The following is an 18,022-nucleotide window of genomic DNA, read 5'->3' as shown; positions in this document are numbered from 1 at the left end:
TTAGTACACTCCACTATAAATGTATCACTAGATGTAACAGACTCTTCATTACTTTGTATAATACCCCCAAATATAGTCCACAAAACATCATCATTCACCTCCTCTGATGGTCTAAAAGCAACGTATCCAGGTTCCTTATTCTTTAAATTCAAACTTTTCAAAGTAAATCCTAAATAATCATTCGTCCCTGTACATTCACGTTTCATTTCCTCTACCAACTGAGCAAAACCACTTTTGATCCAATCAAGTTCATTATAACCAGCCGGTGGTGTATTAAATTTAAAAATGGTTTTTCTTCCAGACATTCTAAATTTTCTAACATACGTATCATGGCTTCTAACGATATGAATAGGTTCCATAGTAAAAACTACAAATATGTACTCACCATCAAACAGCCACTCGTATACTCAAAGAGAAACTAGTGAACAGCTCTTGACGCAACATTTGAAACTCGCGCGCTATATAGTGTACGTCACACCCAGTTCTACCACGGGATTGGTCAACCGGAAAGCGCGCCAACTCCCCACTATATAAACGATCGTACCACCACAGTTCACAGTACACGTCTTACTTCGAAGCTACAGCGTTCTACTGCTACAATCTCTTCAAGCACTTCCACGCAAATTTTACGTAAGTAATTTGAACACATTTTATTAATATTTCGATCTTTAACTTTAACTTTAATTTTGTCCTGTCCTTTATATTATTGATATATTATTATTAACTACGAGGTATTATAAGTACCTTTGAAATTATTTCACCTGTTTCTTTTATTCTTCTCTGAAATCGAACTCTATCTCTAGCCACCATCTCCCAAACTGATTTCCTTTCTTCATCAGGCAATAAGTAGACATTGGTAACAAGTGGATCAGCAAAACGTACACGTTTTTTATATATATTTTCTAACATATTGATTAGGTACCAAACAATTCTTAGTTTTATAACCTATACATTACAACTGCTACTGCCGATAATTATCATGCTTACACCAAGACTGTCAAGAAAGAATTAACTCTTGCTCAGACGGTACTAACTTTTTATCTCTAAAACAAATGGTTAAATACAGAAATACATTAGTTTGCAAATTGTTACAGAATATGGATAAGATGCTCAGTGAATTGGCTGAATTGGAAAAGTATGAGGGACCTCCAAAATACAGCTGTAAGGAGCTCACTGCTAAAGAAGGATACCCTATAACATCTATGAAGAGAACGGACAGCAAATTTGGACCATCAGTCGTTGCTGAGATAACCTTACCTGATGGTGGAGGACCAGCAATAACATTTCTCCCTCAGCGTTTTGTGACCCATCTCTCAGACGAGCAGATTGAAAATTTTAATAAAGGGGGGTTTCGATTGAAATGTACAGGGATGTCTGGTAGAAGCATAAATTTACTATTTTTTAAATAAAAAGAAACATTATTTGTATATGTATGCTGTAGTTTCATTCCTTAAAACCCAGATATCTCTCAAGTTTGATAAATTACATATATATATATATATATATAATAACAACAACAACTAATTATATTAGCAAAACTAGTGCAGTTAGTAACATATAATGGTAAACAGTTTAGATTACAGTAAAATATAAAAGATGGTATAGAACATTTTGTTATACATATTATTGCAAATTTGTAATCAACATTGATTGTTTAACCTACGCTTATGAAATAATTAAGTTGGTATCACTATGATAATAACATATAAGTCAAGGCAAATAATATACCAGAAATATTATTAGTTTGCCTGAGGGTAGGACTATGAAACATCCAAGTTGGTACAACTATAACAATAACATATTGTATAATCTGAGATAGTCACAAAATACATCAAACAGTGCCAACACACTCTGGTGGACAAAAGCAGAACCACAATCAATTTAATACAACCATAAACAAAAACAATAGGTTTAGAGACCAGTCGACCTAGGTATCAACACACTCTGGTGGAGAAGGACGGAACCACCTTTTTTTCCCAAAACAGACGATATCAGCACACTCTGGTGGAGAAAAGCAGAACCACGATCATCTCGTGCCAAAGAAAAAAAAAACATCCACGATACCGACCCCCGATGCCGGCCCTCGAAGCCGGCCCTCGTATACGACCTCGACACAAAGTCTAACATCGAGCGCCGTGGCTCAGTGGTTAGCGTTTCGGCTTCTCATGCCGCCGGACCAGGTTCCATCCCAGCTCCCGCCAAACACTTTTTGCCCTACTCCTTCCGCCATCTTTGTGACGTCATCGAGCTCTCGACCAATCAGAACGCGGGGCTCAATGCGGGGGATTTCTACTTATAAGTATTTATTGGAAACTAGGAAAACAGTTGGACAATTACATGTAGGATTTTTTTTAAATTTGGTAGCTTTTTACTTTCTCCCCCAATACATAATAGTAGCCTATGGAAAAAGTTGTTTTCGGCAAAAGGCAATGTACCATACTAAATACTAAATACTATATTAGGTAGATAATATTTTGTTTACATTGAATCAGTAGAATCAGACTCTTCTAATGAGAGTGCTAATGTCTAAAGTAAAATATTTATTTCCTCTTTTCTAGCTTTTTATTGTACGATAGTCGGTATGACGTAAATATTTCTATTATTTACAATAAGCTGAGGTTGGCTTTTTAGTTTGGCTTTTCAACTGTGTGAAGATCAATTAAACTAAATTTAAAGCCTATTTATACTAAATCTGGGCATATCTTTAACATGGGTTAGCATTATGGGATTTACCTATTCAATTTATTAAATATTTGAGAAATTTGCCTTTTAACATAAAAATGTTATTAAAATTTGGTAGTATTTAACATGTTTTATCATAGTTTCAAAAGTTAACATTTCATTTTCAAAATCTCGTATTCATTTGCATCCAATTTGAGCTAAATCGTAATGATACATTTCCTCCAAACATGATTCGTTCGATTCCTATCGAAAAATAAATGACATGAATTATACATCTTTCGTCACTAACAAGATTCAATTTCTATGTTCCCTACCAAATGACAGAAGTTTCTAAACCAACACAGATAACTGTGGGCTTACATCCATTTACTATCATAATTGCAGCACCGGGCTCCCAGCAATCATAATGATTGGCTCGGCGTTCGGCGCATTGACCTTGTATCCAGCTGATTTTTACAGCTAATCACCTGTTCCAACCTTACTAATTACCTTCCCAGGGTGTGCTAGGAAAGCATGATCTTCTGCTTTCACTTTAATCCTGACAATGAACTTCGCTTCTCTATCTTCTCACACTCTTCCTCGCAGATCTTCACGCATTTTGTGCTCGGAAAGAATTTCCTGGTATACCGTGGTTTTTGCGTTCGCACATTAATTAGTAGTTGTATTACGTCTTAATTATCTCGAATGCTTGGAGACTGGACTAATGGTTGGATCGTAGAGCTCCTGTACTCGGGGGTTGGGTTAGAATCTCTCCAATCACATATGGTTATATAAATATATATATACTAGCTGTTAGTTGTACCTTTGCTTTGCAACGGGAAGAGGACACGAAATGTAAAAAAATATAGTACTGCATTCTGTTGGTAAACCTTATATCTTTTTAATATCATAGAACCAACTTGTGTAGTTGAAACAGCTGACAAAATTCTTTTGTTCCTTTTAAATATGATTACTCATAAGGTTAACATGGGAAACTCCAGAGCCACTGGAGCGGAGCCCGATAGGACTTTTGATATAAAAATGCGTCTATATGTTAATCGGGAAAGTGAGCTATAATCACACCAAATTTCAGCCCGATCAGACCAGTATTTTTCGCGTTTACTTGTCACAAACATACATACATACATTCATACATCCAAACTTTCTCATTTATAATATTAGTAGGATAAGCTGTATTTTGTTTAATTAAAAATTCATTCTATTAAAAACCTTACCACTAAGTATACACTAAACCCCTACCGTGTGATTGTGGAATGCTCTTGTACGGATTCATAGTGTTACCCAGCTATATTAATAAAGATAACATGTGACTAACAAAATACAGCATGAGGATCAATCTCAAACCTTTTTGAAATATATTAAATACAGCTTTTTACATTCGATATTGAGATTCATTCTTAACTTATACACATTAACAAATTACGATGTGGTATACGGTGAAGATACAAGCTGTAGGTACAACTTTATTCTTGGCTGGTTTTGTCCTACAGTGAAGTAGCCAAATACCTTAAATTATTTAGTAATTACTAAATAATTTAAGGTATTTGGCTTAAATTACTGCATCTTAAATTACATCGCATAGGAATGCACAAAGACACACACACACATTCATATAATGTTTTAACTTCGTAACCTGAGCTGACATAATTGTCTGACAGCAATGTGTTTTTTACAACAAAATAACACGAAAGAATTAGCAGTAGAGAAACCAAAACTCCATATCCGGTTACTAGAGTCAGTTTCCTCGTCGTGTCCAAGGATTTGCGAGATCGCTAAATTGTCACTTAAAGCGTAATTTTGTCCTGAACATTCCTCCTCATACCAAATCCTTCGTTCCTGTCCGAACCTATACTTACCCAGACTCGCGATTCGCCGTTCCTCTGACCATCTGTGGATCTGTAGTTCTCACACTTGAGTGTAGGTGACCCAAAATAATCAGCTGTTGCATGTTGTAAGTCTGCGTGTTAAAACTCAAGCATTTTTAGTTTTGACCAGATCCTAGGTAGGTATTAATTAGAGAAATCGCCATGGGAAAGAATTTGAACGGGAATAAATCAGCTGTCGATCGTAATGGTAGCTTTCGGTTAAATATAATGATCGTTTGTAGGTTACTATTTTAATTGTAGTTTTTTTCAGGAACGTGGATGATAATTTGTAATACTATGATTTGTAAACATTTTAAAATCAAGTTGCCAAGTTTCTTTTAGCCAATATCTGGCTATCCTTTAAACATTAGATTAGTCCTGGGAATTATCTGTTACCCTATCAAAAGGGAGACGGACAGCGGCCCAGATCTTTGTTTGGGTTAATCCCCTGATTTATGGCCTGACAGTGGTCACCGGAGGAGGGGTGGGGAATCGAGAATTCTGAATCCCACCGGAGGCGTTAACTTTTTGTCAAAGATTTAGCTTAGAATGCGATTACTTCTTAACTGTACACCTTTTGTTAGAATTTATAATTTTATGGTCTGAACTATTTTTCGATTAGTAAACCTTTATTCGATTTTTTCATTATTAGCAAGTTCGGTTGGTTTGGTTAGGTTAAGATGGTAATTTTATAATTAAAATATTATAAAATGAATTTTAGGCATTTGTAATTTTACTTTATGAACAGAACTATGTTTTTTATTAGTAAACCTTCATTCGATTTTTCATTATCAGCAAGTTTGGTTAGGTTATGACAGTTAAATTAAATTTAAATTTAATCTACAAACGATACGTTTTGACAGCGACGGTGATAGAGCTAACAATTTGCCGCGAACAGTTCGGCTATGCACGGTATGATGCGGAAGCGTTCGACACCAACCTAGAACCACATAGAACTGACAGGTCAACCGACCGTGATTAAGATTAGAGCCTGGGTCATGTGCCTACACGGTTGAGTAGTATTTGCGCCGAGTAGTATTTGCGCCGCGTAGCACCAGCGCCGCGCCAGCTAATTAAATGAGGGTTAGCAGTTTTGACAGGTTAACAAAGGCGGAACCAATCAACTGCACTAATATGATTATTGAGGACGTAGTTCCTACCACATTTTACATTCAGCGTAAAGTGGTTGCATGCAGTCACCTCGTGACCCGTGCTAATGGTTACACATACATAACTTTAAATCTAATAACTGCAAAATTGATGCCACCAAAAATATCTGCAAATATTGTTCACTGGTTGACAACAATACACAGTAAACTCCGCCGTTTCAGTATAAAGGCTACATAAAACCAATTAATTACCAATAACTCAAAAGAGAGGAAATTACGATAAAAAATTAGTTTGTTTCTGTACCAGGTTTGGCAGTACTGTATACATCACGGTTCGTGAAGCCTGGGAGTTGAGACAGGCCTTATATCAATTTAAGTTTATCTTAAGTCTAGAAATACAAGTACATATTACGTTTACAAAATAACTCTCTAAAACGTGTAGTGGCAATTACCACAAAGATACCTCACTTTAGGCGTTTTTTCCCATAAGAATAACATGGAGATAATTTTCTAGCCACTAATTCCAAAAATCCTGATATTTGCCTGCATATCCCTACATATAATCCTCATATACTATATTCGGAATCAAGCGAAAAAGCTAATTCTTTCATTTACTGACCCATTAAATGTAAAGTACCGTAGGTATAATATAGTAATATGACCTCACTTTAGGCACTTTTTCTCCATAAGAATAACATGGGTGAGTTTTTTAGCCATTTTCTAATGACCCTGCTTTCGGCCTATACAAGCCCATGCAAATGTTCAATACTATTATACAACTCAATAAACATTACAAATCACCATCCATTCCCACGAATATTTTTAAAATCATCAACTTGACAGTGCGAGGTTTGCACGTGAACTCGGGCGTGCTCCCGGCCTATGCTTATCGCTTCTCGTACGATTTTGATTAAATTTGGCATGAATGTGTAAGGTTGAATCACCTTGATTAAGTTTACGAACCACCAATATCGGAATGAAACCTGTTTGTTGTTATTTACCTACACATATAGGTATAATATAAATAAATTAACGATACTAACGTCTTCTGTACCATAATGTCCCTATAGGGAAGTAGCTATTACCGTATGTGGCACCGTAAGACCTAGGCCCGTGACGAATTTACTTTTCCATTTTGTATAGATTTATATACGTCCGTGAACGCGATAACTTGAGTAATTTTAGTTTGCTTGTTTATGGATATATTTTGATCAAACTTTCAAATTTATTTATTTTATACTAAGCTATTTATATTTTACTAAAACTCCACTTTAATAGTTTCATTGTAGCAGCTAACCTAGGTACTCGTTAAACCTAATTTTATTTACATACATTCAATTGAAAATCAATTCAGACAAATGGAAATTCACTTAGTTGGCAGGTTTGCTGCGGCGGGGGTATTGTCTGTTTAGTTAAGTGTTATCATGATATAATGTAGGCTACAGAATTGTAGTAGACGAAATGATTGAAAATTGAGCCCTTCTTTGTGGATTCTACGATGTTCATTCTGCTAAATTCTACTCAAAACTGATAATGACAACACCATTGAGTGACCAAAGGTAACATAAGGGAGTGGGTTACTACGAAAGGTATGGGGATATATACCCCTAGCAAATCCCCCTAATACCAATATGACGAGCTGTTTGCATTCCACATAGCACCGCAGACTATCCTGGTGCAACTATTTTCTAAAAATGTCATAGGAAAACAAAAGTCCCCCTTTCTCCTAAATTAGTAATGTGATAAGTAGAAAATATCTAATGGTCATAATAATTATAGCTCAGGAAAAATATCTATACTAACTCAATACTGCATGTGGTGGTATACAAGTGTTTCATCATTTTTTTGTGCAACAGTGCACAACTATTACAAGTTAATTAGGAGTATGGAAAACGACACTATTTACAAGCAACTCGGTCAAGTAATGTGTAAGTAATTATGACCCTCGTCACTTCTGCATCATTGAACTAATCAAACTCCGCGGCGCTGGAAGCACGATTTAATCCGCGGCGCAAATGCTACTCGGCGCAACTGCTACTACACGGCCTACACTCCCATCAAAATGCAGTAGCCTATCAGTCGATTTCCCAAAGTGGACATTACAGCTTAAACCTGTGCAGCCTGATCTAATATGGACGGACTTAGTTATTACGTATTGTTCATTCGGTGAATGTTTATGTACTAAACTAGTTTTTCTTTGTTCCAGCTTGGCGCCTGGAATAGCTGTAACAATATTGTAAGTATGTACAGTATATCAATGCTGAACAAACCACTTAGGCTTTACAAAATATTTATTTATGTTGACACATCTTACTCAAATCAGTCCATTATTCTTATTTTATTCTTATGCTACCTATATTATATTAATTTCTGTTTTTAATAATTTTGGAAAAATATTTGGTAACGTAGTTGTTTTATCATGTCCTACCATCACATTCTAGGACGATAGCTCTAATTCTAATCTCCCCGGAACTGTGTTAACTCTTTGCCCGGAACCGTTTGCGAATATCTTACTAATATTATAAATGTGAAAGTTTATGTGTTTGTTTGTTTGTTTGTGTGTTTGAAGTTCAATCACGCATAAACCACTGGACGGATTGGGCTGAAATTTGGCATGATGATAGCTTACATTCCCGATTAACATATAGGCATATTCTTATCTCAAAAATCCTTTCGGGCCCCGCCCCAGTAGCTCTGTAATTCCCCATGTTAACCTTATGAGTATTCATATTTAAAGGGAATTATAGTTATTTGTGCAACTAGTGAGAAAAGTGAGCAATTGACTCACTCGAGAGAAATCCTTACTCACGAGCCGTAGGCGAGTGAGGAATGGTTTCTCGAGTGAGGCAATTGTACTTTGAAATTGAACTCGAGTTGCACATTATACTTTTCCTACAGTTACCATAAAACAAATAAATTTGTGAAGAAACATAACCTATTTTTGCACAGAAGTGAACTTTTAATATAACATTTAATGTGAAGTGACAAATACAACAGTACAACAGCTGACCAGCTGATTTACAGCCAGTGCTGCCAACGTATTTCGCGCGCATACGACGTTGCCTGCATGTTACGCGCTCACTATTTCGTGCCTTCACGTTGCAAATCTGGAGTGAGACAAAGTAATTAGAGTGAGACAATGTTAACATTGTCTCACTGATGAGCGAATTGGCCACTTTGCTTTCTCAAATCAGTGAGAGAACATGTACATTGTTAGGTACCGTAACTGTAGGAAAAAGAATTTAGTCAGCTGTTTCAACTAAAAAAGTTTGTTCTATGATATGGAAAAGCATTAAAAAGTTATAAGATTTACCAACAGGGTGCAGCACTATAGCCAAAAGTACCCATGAACTTTTGAGAAAACTACAAGTCACACCCCTATAAGCCATATACTTAAAATGTTCGTCATGACGAGAAACCTTGCGCAAAATTATCCATTATTTCATAAATTGCCCTTTAAGGTCGTAATTGCTTCCCAAAGGGAACTTTCCATATACCTATAATGTTAAAAAATATCTCAGCTGTTCTTCTTTGTTTGTATTGCTGTATTCTGTTTTGTTTATTTCAGCTTAACTTAACCAATCAATTAATACCTAATTTATGAAGTCAAACGGGTTGAAGCACGTGGGTAACAGCTAGTTTATGATAACAGCTAATTTGAACCAAGCAGCAACAAAAACTATGATTCGCAATGAGAACTGTCAAAGTAGGATTGTTTACAGTTATGCTTATGTTTTTCATTTCATTAATAATTTGTGATATTTTGCGAATTGTTGATAATTTATTTTTCTCTATTGTTAAGGTGAAGTGGTAGAACATTATGGTTATGGTAGATGTGTAATACTATAGAATACTGTAAATTTAAAAAAGCAAATTTTATCAAACTGTATCCTCCCTTATTGCAAACGCAAAGCTTGAGTATAACTGCAATACGCATTTTATACTTATATTCCAACCCCCTACGAAGGACGGGTACTCTGCTAGTATATTATAAAACTAGGTGAAACCCGTCGAAATCGACGGTTACCTTCAAGGCTTACGCTGATTCATCTTACTGTGATAAATCGAGTGAAATTATACATATTTCGAGCATTTAGCATTGTTTAAAGATTAATAAGCGTAAAAACAATAATAATATTAATTGCGTTTTTAAAATTTTGAAGTTTTGAGAAATTGGTTTTTGGGTTACTGTTCAAGCTGGAATTCCTAGAAGTGGGGGATGTCAGTTAGTTGTCTCAGCCTTATCAATTACATAAAGTTGTCAATATTATCTTTCTACGGAATGTTAGGTGCAGTGGAATAAACTTGAAGTAATGTTGGCTTTTATTCTTGAACTGTTATTGGCCTCCTAATTTATATGACGTGCAGCTTCATTGGCAAAAAATAATGCAAATTACATAGTAATGAAGCATTTCCAAAAAGCAAAAAATAATGTAAATTGTCTGTTACGTAAATATTGATGCATACATTGTGAATCAACGTATCTTATAAAGTATGATGTGATCTAGTTTGAAATAAATACGACTTTCCGTCGTGACAGTAGCTGATTAAATAGTATTTACTCATTGTGCCTTTTTTACAGCCAAAATGTCGTGTTATTTTCAATAATGTTACCAAACCAGTGGGCCACGGTCCGTAATATAGGCCACAGTAAATAATTTGTCAACATAGGTACCATTTTAGGCAAGGTTTCTGTGTTTGGATGTTATTAGAAACGGTAAGAGCACAATAAAATTCTACTGCGGATGAATTTTCTGTTGGAGAAATATAAGCCGAGTTATAAATGTCACAATGCGAGTTTGAGCATTTTGTAACCATATTATATGGGTAAGTTACATAGATTTTTAGGCTGCTCAGTGCACTTTAAGAATATACGAGAGGTCGTCCAGTGGTCGAAACTCGACCAAAAATATGTAATGTACTCACTTCTCTATTTTCACCCCACACTGTAAATAAAACATGTGATTGGAGTTTCTTCCATTTGTTTTGATTTCCTGTTTATATTTCGTTGTTATTTCGTCACCAGCATGGCAACGCATAAGATCCATGTTAATTTTTTCAAATCTTTAAACTCATTTTTTGTGCTTATCTTTGAGCCTATTTAAATTTATAAAGGGATTCTGCACACCTACAGGAAAATAGCTTTCTAACGGTATGCGTAGATTTTCCCTACGATGCACACGAGCTAAGAAAAAAGGTTTTAAAGAAACATGCTTGCCTATTAATATATAGATAGATAGATAGTTTAGAGATAAATTAAATGGTTTTTGTTGCCGAGTAGCGCTAGTAAACATGCACAACCCTTTTCGTTAGTCTAATAAAACATTTAAAGGCTCTCTAAGAGTTCAAGTTCTTATTTGTATTCATATCTATATTATGTTTTCACTAAGCGTAATGAATACATCAAAGTAACCTCTCTGAAAAGTCTGCAGTATATTGCAGTTTTCCAGCTCAATGACTTTCTAAATCATGCACATATTTCTACATAAATATTGTAAAATGTTATATCCAGTTGCTGTAAACCACTATTAATTTAACAAAATATGGACACGGCTCAAATCGGCACCGTGCTCTTCTGCGCTTGTATTATTTTGTATTGTATTACACCATCGAAGATTTTTCCAACGATTGAAAGCATGTATGAGAATAATCTCATGAACCCATGATGATATTTTTAGAATATTTTGACAAACTATAGGGAAAAGGTGTGAAAAAGTCAGACACCAACCCGTGAATTGGATATAAGATAGTTCAATGAGAAATAATTGTCTACTGTGAAAAAAGGATTTTCCACTGATTTCGTAATGGGACGTTATATTTCAACACATGGCATGATACAGAAGAAAATCCAGTTTAAAATCAGAAAATAATATTGCAAATACTTCTTTTGGACTATTCAGTAACTCCCAATAAATGTGTGTTGTTTAAAATACAATTTTAAAATAAACAGCTGTTTTATTAAAAAGTATTATCCTCATGACCAAAATGTAAACAAATCTGTGGAGGGATCTTTAAAGGCTTCTGGGACAGAGACCTAATCGAATTTACTTCGTTTTTCTTTTGATAACTCATCTACAGACCATGACCTTTCTTTGGACACCTCTACCAGTTTCTACGCCCAGCCGTTCTCCCAAATTAGTGGAGACAAAGTTTTCAATTAAATATTTAGATTCCCCCATGTTAATCTTATGGGAGAAAATCCAACTTTGATGGATGATCTTGTCCAAACTAATAAAGATATCAAAAAACGAAAAAGACTTTGCAAAACTACGGATCAGGGCAATTATTTTGACACTTTAATCATAAAAATCGGTCCAAAAATGAGGGAGGAGTTCTGTTCACAAAAATCGGCTTAGCGTATTATATATATAGATATAGTCCGTTGGCACGATAACTCTGAGCAAAAAATCACCCGATTTTGATGATTAGCAGTTTGAGCCCCACCAAGTGATCTTCAACCTTCTACTGATCATACTGCCAGTAGTGCACACAGATTAGGTGTCCATCCTAGATGCGAATTGTAGTGTTGCAGTTACGTATGTGTTGCACAACAATACCGTGCCTTCTCCTGACATTTACCGCGAGAGGGCGAAGGCCTTGGCCGGAGTCTACGTCGTGATCCTCTAGACATTTGCGCATCCTCGCTGGTGTAACAGGTAACGGGACCACAGGGGTTCCTGATACTTCGGTTGCGTCACTGATCATTCGAGTAGGAAGAGATGTTCAATCGGTTGTTGAGGATAAGATAAATAATAAGTCATTCTTTTGGAATCGGGTAGAAGTTTTAGCATGAAGGGTATAATGTATTTCTCTGAGAAGATTTTCAGGAAAGTCCTGTTAATATGAATAGGAGAATAGTTTTATAATAACTTTTTCGTAGACTTCTTTAGCCAGCCACCACCATCGAATACAGAGGTTGCCACTGATAATTCATGTTTAAAAAAAATCTGGGTAATAGTTATTTGTGTTAATTTGTAAAACACTAAAATGGGTCTTAAAATGGCCGTTTTGATAATTTGTGCCGCTCAAAGTTGGGAGATCAGGGTGATAGTCCAGTCACTGAAAGTAGTTTATTTAGTCGTTCTTATATCACCATCCATATTAAGGACTCTCCACTACGAACGCGCGAACATTATTTCCTATACATTACACAATGGCTTTAGATTTGAGGTGCGAATCAGGAGGCGGTGAAGGGAACATTGACATCGAGTATTCTGCACGATGAATTCGTGTAATCTTTTACAAGATCATGACAAAGGAGCCCAAAAGAAATCGTACTTTGAGCAATAGGAAAGACTGCATCGTTTATCTCGTAAACAAAATGAAGTTACTTCATTGATCTTAGAATAAAGACGTGTTTAGGAACTAGTACTGTAAATGTCAAGAAATGGAATAAGATTTTCTGGAACATATCTATATTCTCAATTCATCCTTATGTAGGAACAATTCGAATGGATCAAGGTTGACTATGAAAACTCTCAGATTAAAAGTGATGAAATTACAACGCAACCTTCTTTGGCAGAGATTAATTCAATGGTGTATAATGGGTGTTAATAATTGCATAATATAAGTGTTAAAGTGTTATATCGAGCTAAATACTGCAAAACTATCACCATCAGCAAACAGAAGCACCATAACTGCCGCATCTTCAATCGACGAAGGATTTAGACGTCAACGAAATTTATAGCTGACGCATCTCTGTGGATTAATAGCAAGCAATAAAGTAACACAATAGACCGGTGGTAAACGGAGCGATTCTGTTTACGCTATAGAAGGTGTGGCTGCAGATCATAAATAACGCCGTGGAGAACTGAGAATAATGGGGAGTGGTGACTGCAATTAACGGTGGGAGACGGGCTCCCTTGACCTTTCAGTGGCATTATGCGAGATGATGGTACATAACAATCGCGGAGAGCGGAGGATGGAAGATGAGATGAATCTGGGGAGTTCAAGGGTTACAGTTTTTAGGTTGAGAGTTGTCATAGTTTACATTTGGAATTATGATTTCCACAGTCTTCTTCTTAACGGCTCTCACATCTGGGTATCATCGTTGAGGATATCCCTGTCTAGCTGAATGGATATAGTACTCGCAAAGCAATAACAAATTCTCCGGTCCGATCCTTCAATAGAGTCAGTAGCTTTGATAATCTAAAAATAGGCCCAGCTATCCTTGATCATTGGGCTTTTAATAAATATCCATGGGTAGAAATAGCTGATATAATTAATTTTAAAGTAACTTAAGAGTAGGACATATCACTCATACCACCCTCTTCTTACATTCTTGTTAAAATACACCCAGTTGCATCCAACTTGCTTAGTGATGATGTTTATCCTTTGAGTGGTAAGAATGAAAAATTAAGATCTCAAAGAAGTGCGAAGACTAAATAACTTAATTATCTTTCACCTCTAACGGATTCACCTATCCTCCAATCTTGACCATGATGATGATTGTAGTACAGTCCAGTAATGCCGGTTCAGTTACCCATTGTGTGACCAGAGGTTATCTTTGGGTATTGTAGAAGCTCTGTGAGCCAAGACGCTTCAATACTGATCTGATTGTTCAACCCCCGTAACCTCTATTCAGCAGCAGAAACCTCTTTCAGAATGTAAAAGTTATACGAGGAGAACCGTAATGCACTGCATGTAATGGAAGGTCTAAGTAAAATCGCCGTTAATGTATCTAAAGTCAAAGATGAAATGGTTATGCTTATACTGAAATAGTTTACTGGCTTAAAAGTTTTCGTTACTTGCAGTTTTGAAATGGTAACTTTTTTAAATCCCCAAGAAAGACGAAAACCAAACTTGGATGCCATTATTTTCTGATCTCATTGAAAATGAAACCGGAACATACTGGAAAAGACAAATTTAGCAGATTTCAAGGAAATAAACATGAGGAAATTCCTCCACATGTTCACAGGCCAAGTCGATGAGGCGAAGGCTTTGTCCTGTAGTCACGTGAGACTTTCCCCATGACGCAACTCTGGCAGTCGTGAGGATGAGGAGGATGGGATAGAGTCAAAGTGTGCAACAGCTCGGAACTGAACAAGACATTACGTCAACTCGAGATCTGTGAAGATCACTCTCGCTGTCAAGGAACTGTCAACTAACTGATCATCTTGATCTTGATTGAACTGTTCCTTGGTCATCTACTCATGGCTGTCTAAAAATACGTGTCATCTTGGAGGATCTTCGGAGGTTCCAAAAGTTCAAGGTTTCGTTGATAATTGGAGGAGTCAGAAGAGGTCGGGAAGCGGGAAGGACGTTATTTTAATTAAACATTTGACATTTGTTCCTGCGCTCCCAGACGGTGAAGGCGTGTTCCAAACTATAGTGAACGAATCCGGCCCAATAGTCACGTAAGCCAAGTAGTATTGTTTTCTTGGTAGAAAATATTTATTAGTTTTTGGTTTCTTTCTTACGAATCATCTCGTCTTAATTCCAGTGAAAAATCGTTAGTTTCTTATAGTTTTCATGTTATCTCACAAATGAAGGAACGCCCAGAAAACGCGCTCCTTATTGGAAAGGGTGTAAAGTTCCTTTACCGACAAATGCGGTGACGGAATAGAAATGTACATCTAGGGTAAACCATATAATGAAGTTATATGGTTGTGTTTTGCTAGGGGAGGACTTAATACGCCTTCATAAGTCAATCAGAAGTTTTGTATTCATCGACGTATTGGACGTGATAGGGATGGAAAGTAAGGAATACATTTCGAACACAATAATTAACTTTACTGTCCCTTGTTAAATCCGTATCCTCAACAATGTATTTAGACTAGATTACTTAGATATATATATATATCTCCACTTTTGCCAATGAAACACAATCGAAGGAGGCTCAACTCTTTTTCAATTAGATTGCGGAAACCGTTAGGTTACGAACAATAGCGGTGAGTCCGGTAATTAGGCAAGGGCCAATTAGACGGCTGTGTTTGTCGGGAGCAAGAGTAAGTAGACCGGCGTGGGTGCTGTGCCATCAACTGGTGACGTATTAACAGTAACCAACCAGAGGCGCGTGCGGCCTTGGCGGCCTCGGCTCGCTCATCCACCGGACTTCCGGTCTGCTCCGCGAGCCCTGACCCCAGCGTGGCTGTAGCGCTGTACTGGAGTACTGGACTATCATCAGTTCATTGCCATCAGACATCCGACATCTGTCCATGTAGAGTGGGTAACCGGCTGACGGGGGCGCGGGACTTCTGTCTTGAAGCTTGGGTTTAAATAGCGACCATCACCAATGGGTTGTATGGTGACAGGCGTGGATCTGGCTTCAGCAAGATCTTATCGCAGGGCCATGAACGTAATCAACTTTGAGGGAAGGGTCTTGGGTCTGGGTCCGGTCATAAAGTACCTCTACGTGAGAGCTGATTTGATATGACCTAGCCTAATATTCTTATTTTACATAATGTAATCTAGTAGGAGAGTAACTATTTCTTTCTCCTCCTGAATCTAATTCTCTCGTTTATGGACCTACCATGCTCTAAAGTGTTAAGTATGATAGATTGGTCCCTCTGTAGCAAAAATGTGCTAAGAGTCGACCAGATCTATTTCCGTTTCTCTCACCAACGAGTAACGACATATGACTACATAAATTGATATCAAGGTGGTTTCTGGTCCACCTTGAGCGCTGTAGGCCACCTATATACAACAATAAAAACAAAAATATTATTTTGAAGCTATTCTAGGTTTAAGAACATGAATGGTAGTTATTACCTTATTTTTAATTGTAAACATATAAATGTATAGACAATAGTGTTAGCGTTAGTGTGATGGTAAGAATTTCCCCTGAAGATAACAAACGAGCTGGCAAAATGTACGTAAGTTATAGTGTAATATACAGCTACAAATAAAAAAAATCTACAAAAAATAAGATAGGCCTAATAACTATTTAAATATAAATATTATGCCTCCTAGGCAAGAGGAACTTTCTTTGTACTCCCACAACACAACCAAATAAGACCTGATTATGATGGAACGAGAACAGGAATAATGAAGTTTACTCTCTTATTTACATGTCTTAACAAACGAGCTGGCAAAATGTACGTAAGTTATAGTGTAATATACAGCTACAAATAAAAAAAATCTACAAAAAATAAGATAGGCCTAATAACTATTTAAATATAAATATTATGCCTCCTAGGCAAGAGGAACTTTCTTTGTACTCCCACAACACAACCAAATAAGACCTGATTATGATGGAACGAGAACAGGAATAATGAAGTTTACTCTCTTATTTACATGTCTTGATGAAACATGACAACATTGATAGTTGATGGATAGCTTCAACGTACTATCATCAAGAAACTAACATTTGAAAGCAAAGAATGATGCATGTAAGGGTCAATTAAAAAGTTTGTTCGAGTAGTGCATGCACCAAGGGTTGCAGTAAACATGCAGAGTAGATTGGCACTTTGTACATGCTTGAGCGCAAGTTAAATTTTGTTTCGACATGTTTAATCCTTCACATCAAAACCCCACAGTCCTAACAATTACAATTGAATCGTTTAATATTCAAAAATGAGTAATCAACAATTTTGATTGCACTTGACTTAACGAGTAATTTGGTTTGATTGAACAGGTAAAGAAACTGTGTTTACCTACGACCGTTTTTTAAAGTAGGTAGCCATTTCAGTTCAGTTCTTAGAATTGAAAAGTTTCACTTAACAACTGTTTACTTTCATATCAGCATAGATTCATTTCATATCAGCATAGTTTTTCTCATATCAACACGGGTAACGGACCAATGAGGTTCAAGGATTGAGAGAAAAGAAGTACAATTGTAATACTTCGAACGTCAACTAATCAGCTGATCAGCTGATCAGTTGACAATTTTAATTGTTGATCCGGCTTGTTCCTGTTGATACTCGCGTATTCTTAACCTAAGTTGGTGGAAGTTAAATGAAGGTTGATTTTAAAATATCAGTTAGTGAAAGTGATTTGACGAGATAGAAATGAGAGCACAAACTGTTTGTGCTAATTTTTTTCCACCAAAATCAAAAATGCTGCTAGCAGAACCTATTGCCTGAAAAAGTAACGTATTATTTAACAAAGTTTTACAAACAAACACGTAATTACATGAAATCAGCTGATTATACAATAAGTCGTTGCATCACTTTCAGTGACAATGACAATAAACGAAAACATAACCTCTCTAGGAAGTTAGGAAGTTATACCATAGACAAAATTTATACACTCGTAGAAGTTTTTCTACTCGTGTCGTAAAGACTAACTTAACGCAATCGTTGCGTAAACTACTATTACCACATTCCGGTTTGTTACCTTAAGAAGCAAATTGCAGCTATAAAAATAAACACTTTACTTATGCAAATATTAACCATGCCTTTTAGGTTATAGTAAAAACAAACTAGT

The 18,022-nt window shown here is 36.3% G+C and overlaps 1 protein-coding gene across 2 annotated transcripts in view; it reads left to right on the top strand.

Annotated features, from left to right (window-relative positions):
* LOC128990960 (cadherin-23-like) overlaps nucleotides 1-18,022 on the top strand; it is a 164,377-nt gene that overhangs the window by 55,440 nt on the left and 90,915 nt on the right. For both annotated transcript variants that reach the window (XR_008490576.1, XM_054413637.1), the window contains exon 2: nucleotides 7,863-7,892. The gene's annotated coding sequence lies outside the window, so the exon portion shown is untranslated. The remainder of the gene's footprint in view (nucleotides 1-7,862; nucleotides 7,893-18,022) is intronic.

The sequence above is a fragment of the Macrosteles quadrilineatus genome, unplaced genomic scaffold, assembly GCF_028750875.1.
Source record: "Macrosteles quadrilineatus isolate MER2022 unplaced genomic scaffold, UCM_ALF_1.0 Scaffold_3__2_contigs__length_128488019, whole genome shotgun sequence".
Lineage (NCBI taxonomy): Eukaryota > Metazoa > Arthropoda > Insecta > Hemiptera > Cicadellidae > Macrosteles > Macrosteles quadrilineatus.
This window is presented reverse-complemented; position numbering and strand designations above follow the sequence as displayed.